This window comes from Phasianus colchicus, chromosome 1 (genome assembly GCF_987193195.1).
Source record: "Phasianus colchicus chromosome 1, bPhaCol1.hap1.1, whole genome shotgun sequence".
Classification (NCBI taxonomy): domain Eukaryota; kingdom Metazoa; phylum Chordata; class Aves; order Galliformes; family Phasianidae; genus Phasianus; species Phasianus colchicus.
The window spans coordinates 9791690-9803674 of record NC_143436.1 but is presented as its reverse complement, the minus strand read 5'-3'; positions in this window follow the sequence as shown (position 1 = coordinate 9803674).

Sequence of the window (11985 nt, the reverse complement as noted above, 5' to 3'; positions counted from 1 at the left end):
GGTGGGCCCCAGGTGAACCTGGTGAGTTCAACATGGCAAAGTGCAGAGTTTGCACTTGGGCCAGAGGAATCCCAGGCATCCACACAGACTGGAAGGAGCGGTCCTTGAGTGCAGCCCTGTGGAGGACCTGGGGGCCTTGATAGATGAAAAACTTTACGAGTCAGCAGTGTGCCCTTGTGGCTCAGAAGGCAAATAGTATCCTGGGCTCCATCAAAAGAGGAGTGGCCAGCAGGGAGGTGATTGATCCCCTCTACTCTGCTCTTGTGAGGCCCCATCTGGAATACTGCGTCCAAGTGTGGAGCCTCCAGTACAAAAAAAACAGGGAGCTGTTGGAGAGGGTCCAGAGGAGGGCCACAAAGCTGGAGCACCTCCCCTGTGAGGACAGGCTGAGGGAGCTGGGCTTGTTCAGCCTGGAGAAAAGAAGGCTGCAGGTGACCTCATTGCAGCATTTCAATACCTAAAGGGAGCCTACAAACAGGAGGGGAATCAACTCTTTGAAAGGGTAGATAACTGCAGGACTAGGGGAAATGGTTTTAAGTTGAGGGAGGGGAAATTTAAGTTGGATGTCAGGGAGAAGTTCTTTACAGAGAGAGTGGTGAGGTGCTGGAACAGGCTGCCTAGAGAGTTTGTGGATGCCCCGTCCTTGGAAGTGTTCAAGGCCAGATTGTATGGGGCCCTGGGCAGCCTGGTCTAGTATTAAATGTGGAGGTTGGTGGCCCTGCATGTGGCAGGGGGGTTGGAGACTCATGATCCTTGAGGTCCCTTCCAACTGTAGCCATTCTGTGATTCTGTGATATATACGTATATATATATATATATATATATATATATATATATATATTTAATAAATTGCTACCTAGGAGTAATTACTTGCATTATAAATACCTGTACTATGTATTGACAGGCAGTAGTGTTTCTTAAATCCTATTCAAGAAATAAAAACTAAGAAAAGAACTTTGCTTGAAATTTTATGCTTCTCTTTTGCTATTGATATTATAGGAATGAGATTTTTTGTTCAAAGACTTCACTCTTCAAATTAAGGTATTTGTATAAAATAAATTGTTTTTTTGAAAACTAATTTCCAAAGAATAAAGGAATAATGGTAGCCAGTTTTAGTTTTTGGTAATTTTTGTGCTAAAGATCATTCAGGAAAGAACATAATTTGACACTGAAAGACATGATAAAGAAATTGCTGCAGAAGAAAATGTCATAGTATTGAAAGGAAAATGGGAGAAATCTTAGAAGTGTTTTGGAGAAAAAGGAAAAAAAATGTTAGTAAAGAAATCTGGAATAGAATGCAGAGATAAAAACCCTGTATCAGATTAAAGTTTGAAAACTCTGGACCAGTAAAACTAAAAAATGAATGTGATATCTCAGGTATAAAAAAGAAGAAAAAAAGAAACAAATTAGGGTTTGAATATGTTAATACTGTACTACTTAAGTCAAAAAATGACTCCTCCTACATTACAGAGGCACTAGAAAGAAGCAAGCCAAAGATCAAGGTATGATCCAATTTTTTTCAACAAAATTGCTGGAGAAATTTTGTTTTATTAGATTTCAAGATCAGAGGAAACTACTATTGTTATCCAGTTGAAACTCTCACATCATAAAATAAAGTATTTAGCCAATGGTTCTACAGCACGTGCGTAAGTTTTGATTGAACTAGTAAATATCTTTCAGTCTATCTTAAAAGACTCAACATACTGAATGTCTTTATCTAGGTTATTTAAGTCACTAATAAACCCTCCTTATTACGCTATTATACTGTTTTTTCTTATGTTTTCAGCCATTGGATCTAGTTACATTTCCTGCTGTATTATAAACTCTCCTGCAATTTTAGCAGTCATGACCAGTAAGATTTGTTGATGACCTGAATATAAGACAACGTGCACCAGGACATAAAAAAACCTGATGGTATGGAATAGTGGATTTAGACAAATAGAAGGTCTAGAAAAAAATCAAGGAAATATGTAATGTCAGTTTTGTGAAGTAAATTCTCATCACAGAAGAAACATGGCAAATGAAATAAAATTTTTGCCAGATGCATGAAAAGCAAAACATATGGCTTGTTGTCTCACATTTTTTGCATATTTCTTGTGTGTTGACAGACAGATTTTGAAAGATGGAAAGAGACTTTCATTCCACTAAATTCTCCATATATTTTCTATCATGATTATTAGTTGTATTATTTTGTCAACTTAAAAATGACAGTTTCAAATGGTTAAAAATATTCTAATGAAAATTAGAGCCAAGAACACACTGGAAACAATCATGAACAAGCCAGCAATATTATAGAAATATCATCTGGAGGAGCTGCATTTTTTCAAAATATATGGGGAAGAAATTTTAGCAGTTGAAGAAAGCAGTATTTACAAGCCTTTTCTTTGTCAGGATAGGGGAAAATTGTACAGACATTTCCTTTATTTACTCAGTTTTTGGCACTTTTTTTTTCTGATATATAAAAGTAAGTCTTATATGTCAGAAAACAAGTAAAATTAATACTAGTTAAAAAGATAAAGTCACATCAAATAGAAAGATAGTTAGATAAACAAACAAACAAACAAGCAAACAATTAAAATTTGATTGCGACCATGCCTAAATACATCTTCCTATAAATAGAATTCACAAATGGGTTTCCAGCTTTGTCTGAGACAAGAAGACTGACAGCTGAGAATAGGCTCTTCAGTACACAATGAATTGGAAGGTAGGATAGTGAATGATAGTAAAGCAAATTGTCTTCTTCTAGTCCTAGGGGTCCCTTGAGAAGAAGCATTTGGTCTAGTTTCATAGATTGTAGTCTGCATCTGGTTGTACTGAGAAAGAGATGCCCAGATACCAAGACATCTGAAACGTCTTCAGTCTCATAGGGGTATGTTTACATAGTACCACCACTTAGAAATAGAATATAGATATATAAACCAATACCTATGCTATATTAAGATCTTCTGTCTTAGGGAAATCTGATTAGCAGCACAGAACACTTCTCTTACTTCTTCATTTTATTGGGATGCAAGTACTGGACACAATGAATGTAGATGCTATGCTATTCACACTGAACATTTAAAGGAATAATTTTATTTATAAACGTTACTTTCATGGTCCATTCTTTCATACTTTCTATTTTCTTTTTTTAATTTGCTTCTTCATCTTGTCATTTTTAAAACACCTTTTAGAATGGATCATTTTTAGTTGTGTGAAAGTGCAACACTTAAAGCTGTGACAACACTTATAATGCCATTGTGCAACATATCTTTGAAGATAATTCCAAAGTCATTCACACTTATGGTTTTAATTATGAAGCAGAGAATTTATAATACTTAATTTATATCCGACATATATATTGACAACAAAGTGAAATAATTATTATGGAATAAAAATCAAATGAACTTCTCAATATGTATAACAAGGACAATATTCAACAGGAAGATACTTAACCACATAATTAATTTACGTAAAGTGATGTCTGATGAAACACCTTGCTTGAAACATGTGAAAAGTGGAGTCAGCAAAATGAAATAGCAAACAATAAGACTATTCAGTTTATAAGTATTTAAATATTTCTGAAAAAACTAAGGATATGCTTCATAGAAGAAGTACCATAATATTCATGGATATGCTTTCAGACAACTATTTTAATGGCATGCAACTACAATAACAGAAATCTGTATGAGAACAAGTCATGTAAAAATTAAATAGGGGTCCTGAGATACGTGTGTTTATATGATACCTTTATAAATCACTCCTGCAGAACTGAGCACTCAGTATCCCACTTTGCACAGCTGTTTGCCCAGATAACTTAAAAAAAAAAAAAAAAAAAAAAAAAAAAAAAGGAAACAAATATACTAAAACAACAATCTGATGTGGAAAAACAGTATTACATCTGAAAAATCAGACTAGCACAGTTTGTACCAAATCATTAGTCATGTATTGGCAAGTCCTGATTATCAAGGGCGTCACCAGACATGCATCCCCAGACATCATTTGGCATTTGGTTTAGTAAATATCCAGTCACATGCTAAATAAAACAGTTACTTTTGCCCATGTTATTTTAGCATCACATTCTTTACCTATTTAAAAACTCTCATAATGCTTTGTGATTTCAGCATACAGAACAGCATGAAAAGCCAGTCTTTAACTCAACCAGTTGTAAACTACTCTGTTCTTACAAAACTGATCTGTTTCCAATATCTATATTGTAACAGTTGTTCACACTCTGTTGAGCTGAGACAAGAAAAATGCAGGTAAGATCCACAAATCTAACGACAACTAAGACACAGTTCAATAGATTGCAGTAAATGATTAACACTAGTAAAAAATCTTCCACAAACCTGAGTGAGTCATGAAGCTATAGTTAAAAACAAGGTCAATTTCAGAGAGCACCCAGTAAGAAACCTGACACATGCAAGTGGACGGAAACAGCTCTCTTAGAGTGAGAAAAGGAGCTTTATAAATTGTGCAAATAGTTGTACTATCCAAATAGTTACATGTGTTTTAAAACTTAAGAATTTCCAAAATGTTGAATTGAAATAAAAAAGTTTACTCCAATGCACATACAAAGAAGATGAGCAAGGAATGCTTTATCCATTCATGGAGAAAATGAAGTTTTCACCATTTTTCCAGATGCATTAGATTAAAAGGAGATCAAGCTGGAGAGACTGTTTCAGACTGCTAAAAGCAAATACTCCATTAAAAGCAGATTAAAAATGAAAGCGCAATTGTTCTACACATTTTTCTTAAAGATTTTAATGTCACCTACTAGGGTGAAAGATACAGGTGATGACTGGAAATTCTAGGTCAGAGACTAAAAGTGAATTCAAGGTGAGAACAGTTCTAAGAATGGAGAGAAAGAAATGCTGAATATAACCAGCCAGAAAATCTATATGGAGAATTGATATGATTCCATGATTTGTTCTTTCCCTTTAGGGCAAGTACTTAACTAGAAGATATCAAAGCAAGATCTGCCACAAGAAGAGTGCTTTTCACTATGAGCAGAATCCAACAATTTCTACAGAGAAATACAGGATCAAGTTTATATTTATCCTACAATATGCAGGGAAATGTTTAACTGAAAGTAGGGGGCAACATATTAGCATTTGTTCATGAAGCTGGATAGCTGGAGAGAGAGGCTAGCTTACTTTAGTGTCTGCGTTCCTTGAAAACTCTTCTGGATTAACACTTCTGTTGCCAAGTGTTTGACATTCCTATATATTTATTAGTTTCCCTCAAATATTTAGAGGATAGTTAAGAATTACTGAGATTTTATTTTATTGGCAATTCAAGACTTACTTCTAAAATACTGGAATGTGTTCCATGTTTCAGGGAGATATCATAAGAAAAAGAAATTTCACCAGCAAAAGGTTTTTTTTTTTTTTTTTTTTTTTAATGACAATAACTGAAACAATATTATAGACTGAGCAGGATTTGTAAAGGCTCCTATCTGCCTTCAGACAAATGGCATGCAACACTTTTGGAAACATAGGTAGACAAGAATAACACTTAGAAAGAAAAGTAAAAGGCAAATGCCAACTGCATTATTAATGAATGGTCATTTGACTCAGAGGTCAGGGTTTCATTCTTTATCCTCCAGTCATAATAGTCCAAATAAAATCAACACATTACAATTACAGAATAGTATATAGAAAGAAAGCATACTGGTGCTTGACAATAGCTTAAAACAGTTAAGTGACACAGTAAGTGAGTTTAATGTGCAGTTTGGAGCTGTAATTATTTATGAGCTCATCCAGAAGATCTGGTTTTGATGTTTACACTCAAAGTCTTTTTTTTTAAAAAAAACAAAAAACAAAAAAAACCAAAAAAACAAAAAACAGAGATTTGGCCAGAGTGGTGGAAAAAATAATGATCTTTAAAATAGTTTGGCTTTTAGAATTATTTCCAGACCCCATATTTTTGGTCACTGAGGATCAATGGCCTCTAGGGCTCTAGAGAAATCCTTGAGATTATGGTTCAGGAATTACTGAGAAAATTAGCTATACAGATGCGAATCCACTGCTAGTGATTTTAAGTTAGGGGCTTTTTATTTTGAAAGGTCTTCAAATACACTTTCTCTGACCAGTAATTTTGCCAAGTTCATTATAAATATATAACCATTTCTCACCTTTTCCAGTTTGCTACAGTATGATTTGCTTTAAAGGCTTTAACAATGATATTGATTATTTCTGTGACCTGTGGCTCAGGAGATGCACTTAAGCAATACATGAATGTGTATTTGGAGTCCAGGCCAAACCTCAGTGGAACCAAAGCTTGAGATTCAAAAATCCATTGCATGTTTATATAATATTTTCTAATATTCCATGTGCATTTACTTTTAATATCTGGCTCCCCTCCACTTCCTCCACTTTGTGGTTTCCCTAGTCAATAATTTAAACATTAAAAAAATAATAATCTTTTTTATCTTTGTCTATTTTATTGGACTTAGGAACTGAGTCAAAGTGAATATACCCATGGTCCAGGCAGGGATGAACAATTGAAAATAGATTTCATACTTGTCATTTAATTCAGGAATTATCTGTGGGTGGTGAAAAATAAACAGTGACTCTATCCTAGGTTTTACTGGGCTTCATATCTCTTTTCTTCTTCCGCAGGGAAAAAAGAGTTTCAATAATCATGACTAGTCTCAACTGAGAACTTTTTTTTAGCAAAAGATGACCCTAAAATGCAAAATTTATTAACAGATATATTCATTCCAAAGCTGAGATATTTTAGGTATGTAGTTACATTGCTCATAACAGAACTTGGTATCTGTCATGGAGTTGTTGCATGGATCCAGAACAGAGTTTGCTAAACGTGAAGACATCCAGATTCATTCCTCATTCTAACAAACGGGAAATAATGAAATTGTCTTGTTTCTCTTCAACTCCATATAATTTGGCTGCAGTTCCCTTTGCAAGAACAAATTGTTTAAATCAGTTTACGGTATGTATACCAATAGCAGTGGTAAAACTACTTCAAAGTACGTGCAGAAAAATATCTGGCCTACTGCCTTTTCCCAGAGAAGATGTGGAACAGCTGTTTGGCCAGTGAGCTCTGTCTGCTACGTGGAACATGCACAGCCCACTGCAGAGGTGGCAGATGCCAGTGCCATTTCTGTTGACTGGTGAACTCAGCTCTCACTCCCTATGAGTACTCACTCTCTTGCGTTCTCTATGCAAGAAGTGCAGATGCATGGAATTACATCTCTTTGGATATTATCAAAGTATGCTTCTAGATTTCAGTAATCTGTAGTTTATGTGTAAATATTTATGTATCCAACATGGTCCTGAGGGAGCCTAACTAAGACTACAATCATTCTAGTAAAGATTACTCCCATCATGTAGATGTTTTATTTCTCTCATGCTTAGGCTTCTCTCATCAGAAAAGACAAGTAGAAACTTGTCAGGTGTGAGACTTCTGGTAATTAACTTACTTAAGGCAAGTCAGACAAACGTCTAAAAAGTGTTAGGAGTCTTTTGTCAGACTGTGAAAGAAGTCTTAACTCTAGCTAACATTTATGACATTGTAGGCATTTAAAGTCAAAAGAATTCAGATATTTGTATAGAAAATAGCAAGGAGAGTGAAGCTCAAGTTCCAAACATCGGTGTTCTGTAATTGTTTTCTCACTTTCAACTTCCATGATGAAGAAGTGTCTTAAGTTCACAAAATCAGCTTCAAATATCAAGGGCTTTTAGTGTTCTGCTTTACCCAAATGTTCAGAGTGTCTTTAAATAATGTGATGAATTTGGTAATATGACAAATTAAAGATGATTAGAAACTCTCTTTTGAAAAGTCATATAAACTATTCAGAGAAAACCTACTTCTGAAAATTTAGAAAATCCAGATAAAATTACTGTGTTTGTTGGCATGAAAGACTTCTGTGACACTGGGGAAGGGTCTGCTTTCTGGCAGACAATCACACAATAAACTTTCAATAGGAACTTCCTTCTTACCCTCTACCAGGTAGAGGTGGTTTAGTAATCTGTATGATAAAGGGTTATGAACAAAAGAATTAAACAGATTATACTCTCACTTAGCTAAGAAGTCAAAAAAATAAAAATAAATAAATAAACTGCTAGACTCCTATCTCATGATTTTATCATTCTGCTTCTGAGTTATTTCTACCATGCAGATTCAGATAGTGGTACTCATTGTATTGCCATTTTATGTTAAGATTACCTAGCAGTTTAAATTAATAAACTCTTTTGTTGAAAATATATGTTGGTGTTGGGAGCAGTGACATGTCACTGATTAACATTTGACCTTTTTTTTTTCTGGAAGAAAGGCAGAGTTTGTGACCTTTAGCCTGGGTGAGGTGATGTTATTACAAAAAAGTTATGGAGAAAGGCTTAACTGTACTCTCTGTAAAGAATAAAGTTGGTAAATAAATCTCACTTGGATAACAAGCACACTTCAGAGTTTTGGCAGCCTCACTTTTTTATTATTTTTGACTTGTGTTGCTTTTTTTTTTTTTTTTTTTTTGTAAATTAAATGAAGCAAGTCATTGCATCCAGAGCATGACTCAAGTTATTGCTATAACTACTAAATTAAATTAGTCTGGCATTTAAGTCTTGGCAATTTTGATTCAGCAGCTTGGACTGTAAAGAAGGGAAGTGTTGAGGAATGAGGCTGAGGTCATCACTTATGAAAAAGATCTACATACTAAGCATCAACGCAGAAGAGTCTTAATGGTGTTTTGGTGTCATCCATATGTCCTGGTTACACAACATGTCTTAGCAAAACAGTTTATTAGATTTTCCTGTACATAATTTAGGAGGGGAAGAGGAGAAGGGATTAAAGGTATAAAAGATTGTGTGATTGTGTGATCCATGCAGGACATTGTAAGTGCCAAAAGGCAATGCACATGCCTAAATATTTTCATGGTACCAGCTATTCTTTCCATAGGTGTCTGTTCACTGAGGATGCACGCTCATGACTTTAAGATTATGTATTACTTCTGTTCCCTAAAAGGGGAAACTCTCTTTGATTAAAAGTTTTCTAAAGTAATTTGGAGTTATTTACATACCTTATTACCAGACCTACAAAAAACTGCATTTCTTGAACTACCAATATTCTCTTTTGCCTGTGGAGAGATTTTGTTCTCATTTGCTTTTCTTTGAGATGCTAACTGGAGAACCTCAGTATAAGTCAATAGAATGGGAAGAGGTTGATGCATTTAGAAAAAAAAAGAAAAAAAAAAAAAAAGAAGATGACACAAGCCTTAAAGGTTAAGTAGTTTCTTGTCTATTTCTGATCTCTCTGATTAAAAAAGGACACCACCTACATTACACAGGAACATAATGACCTTTCATTTGTTTACTACTGTCTGACTGCAAGCTCTCTGAACATTCAGATATTTGCAGAGCACACATTTCTGTCTGACCACACTTCTTACTGAGTCTTTCCTGTTACTCCAATGCCAGTATTTACCAACCATGATTACTAATGCTTGTAATGCCTTTACAGCATGGAAGTCCATCTAACTCAGACTGAAAATCACATTTTATCTAATAATTTTCATTTATCTGAATAACTATAAGGATGGATAGCAAACACTTCTTAGAAATAAAGTGCTTATGACTATAGTTTATTTTAAAAATTATATCCTGTCATAAGCCATGTCAATGTTTATTTAAATGAAATTCAACTGGGAATATGATTTTATGTTTTAAGCTTGTGAAAAATTGTTTTCATTTATTACATTGTGATTGTAAAATACAGGTCATTATCATAAAGCAAGCAGATGACACGAAGCTATGTGCTGCAATCAATATGCCCAAGGGATGGGATGCCATTCAGTGACATCTAGACAGGCTTGAGCAGTGAGCCCAAGAGAATCTCACAGGGTTCAACAAATACATGTGTAAGATCTTGCACCTGGGTCATGGCAGCCTTCACTATTTGCACAAGCTGTGGGATGTAAGATTTGAGTGCAGCCCTATCAAAAAGGACTTGGGGGTACTGGGACATGGCAAGCCAGCACAGTGCACTTACAGTCAAGAAAGCCAGCACTATCCTGAGCTGCATTAAGAAAAGCATGGCCAGCAGGTCAAGGGATTCTATGTTGGAGCACATCCAGAGGAGGGTCACAAAAGTGATCCAAGGAATGGAACATCTCTCCTAGGAGAACAGGATGAAACAGCTGGGGCTGTTCAGCCTGGAGAGGAAAAAACTCCAAAAAAAAAAAAGCCTGATAGCAGCCTTTCAGTGTCTAAAGAGGGGCCATAAGAAAGAAGGGTGCAGACTCATTAGCAAGGTCAGTGGTGATAGGACAAGGGGGAAATGATTTCAAACTTAAAGAGGGTAGATGTAGGTTGGATATAAGGAAGAAGTCTTTTACAGTGAGGGTGGTGAGGCACTGGAACAGTTTGCCCAGAGATGTGGTGGATACCTCATCCCTGGAGATGTTCAAAGTCAGGCTGGATGGGGCTCTGAGCATCTGATCTAGCTATAGGTATCACTGTTCATTGCAAGGGAGTTAGACCAGATGACCTTTAAGTGTCCCTTCCAAATCAAATGATTCTATGATTCAATAATTCTGACTGAATTAAAATTGTCAAGAGATGGGATTTTTCTATGCTGTTTAAATTTAAAATGTGTGCCTCTTTAAAGGACTAAAGCATTATGATTAGTCCCACCGTATGAACAGCGCAAGAAAAGGTTCTGCATTCAGTCACATCAGTACTGGGAAAAAAAATAAAATACCTACCACCTTCTTTCTCCTTCCAAAGTTCATAAAGCAAAGTATTTTAATGCTACCTCAGTAACAGAGCTCATAGTTGAATACAAAATAACAGACCTGAATTGAAAAAATGCAATCTGCATGCAAAGCCTGTTGCAATTCCACATGAGAGGTTCTAAACTTCCTGGCTATAAAATGCAAAACTATAACTGCATAAACACTGTTTACATCTCTTTAGCAGATGTTTATTGTTCTAACAATTTCTTCCTCTTAACAGCCTTTCAGTGATGCAGATTTTGCAGTAATGAAAATCCTATTTGTAGAATTCATTTTTGTAGGAGAGAAATGAAAAAGTTATTTTCTGTCCCTCAGAAATTATTAGAACAACTAGAATTTCAATATGTAGAAGAACAAAACAACAAAACAAAGACAAAACAAACAACAAAACACAACAAACTCAACCCCAAGATGAATAAGGAATTTTCAATGTCACTGATTCTTCACCCATATTAGCACATTAATGCTCAGCATACCCTCTTGAAGTACAGGGTATTTTTTGCTTTTTTTTTTTATGCCCCTTGTATTATTGTAACACTTTTCACCATTCCAAACTATGCAGAAATTTGTGTAGTACAAACAGCAACAGGGAAAAAGATAATATAGAAGGTAGGATCACACTGTACATATTTATTGGGATGGGCAAAAAGTAATAAAATAACAGGGATCTAGAAAAGTTAATCTTTGATAAAAGTCATTTTAAATGAGTCCCTGAAATGCTATTCCAAGGTACTAATTATTATTATTATTATTAATAATAATAATAATCTGTAGGGAAGAAATGTTTTATTAAAATAATAGTGCAGTTCTGAAGACTGAAGCAAGTAAATTCTTGCTTTAGGAAAATAAACAGTACCACGTAAAATTGAATCTAACAGTACATTTTGACACACGTTTTCTTTATGGTTGGAGTCTTCAAACAAAGTAATATATAAAAATGTGCTGTACAATGAAGTTGTACTACTCATGAAAGTAGTATCTGCTTACATGTGTATGTCTTGAATATTCACTGTTGCAATAATCAGAGTAAGAAATAATATATTCCATATTCATTTAAACCAAAACTATGTCATGATTTCTGATATCTCTGCAAAAACACAATTAATTTTAATCATAATAGTGTGCATTTTTGCATTTTTTTTTGAATAAGAGAGAAAATATTATGTCTTTGTTGTCTTTTTACAAATCCACAGCAATTTATTTTGATGATGCAATCTTACCTAGTATTATGGAGTAAAAATAGTAACATAAATTGT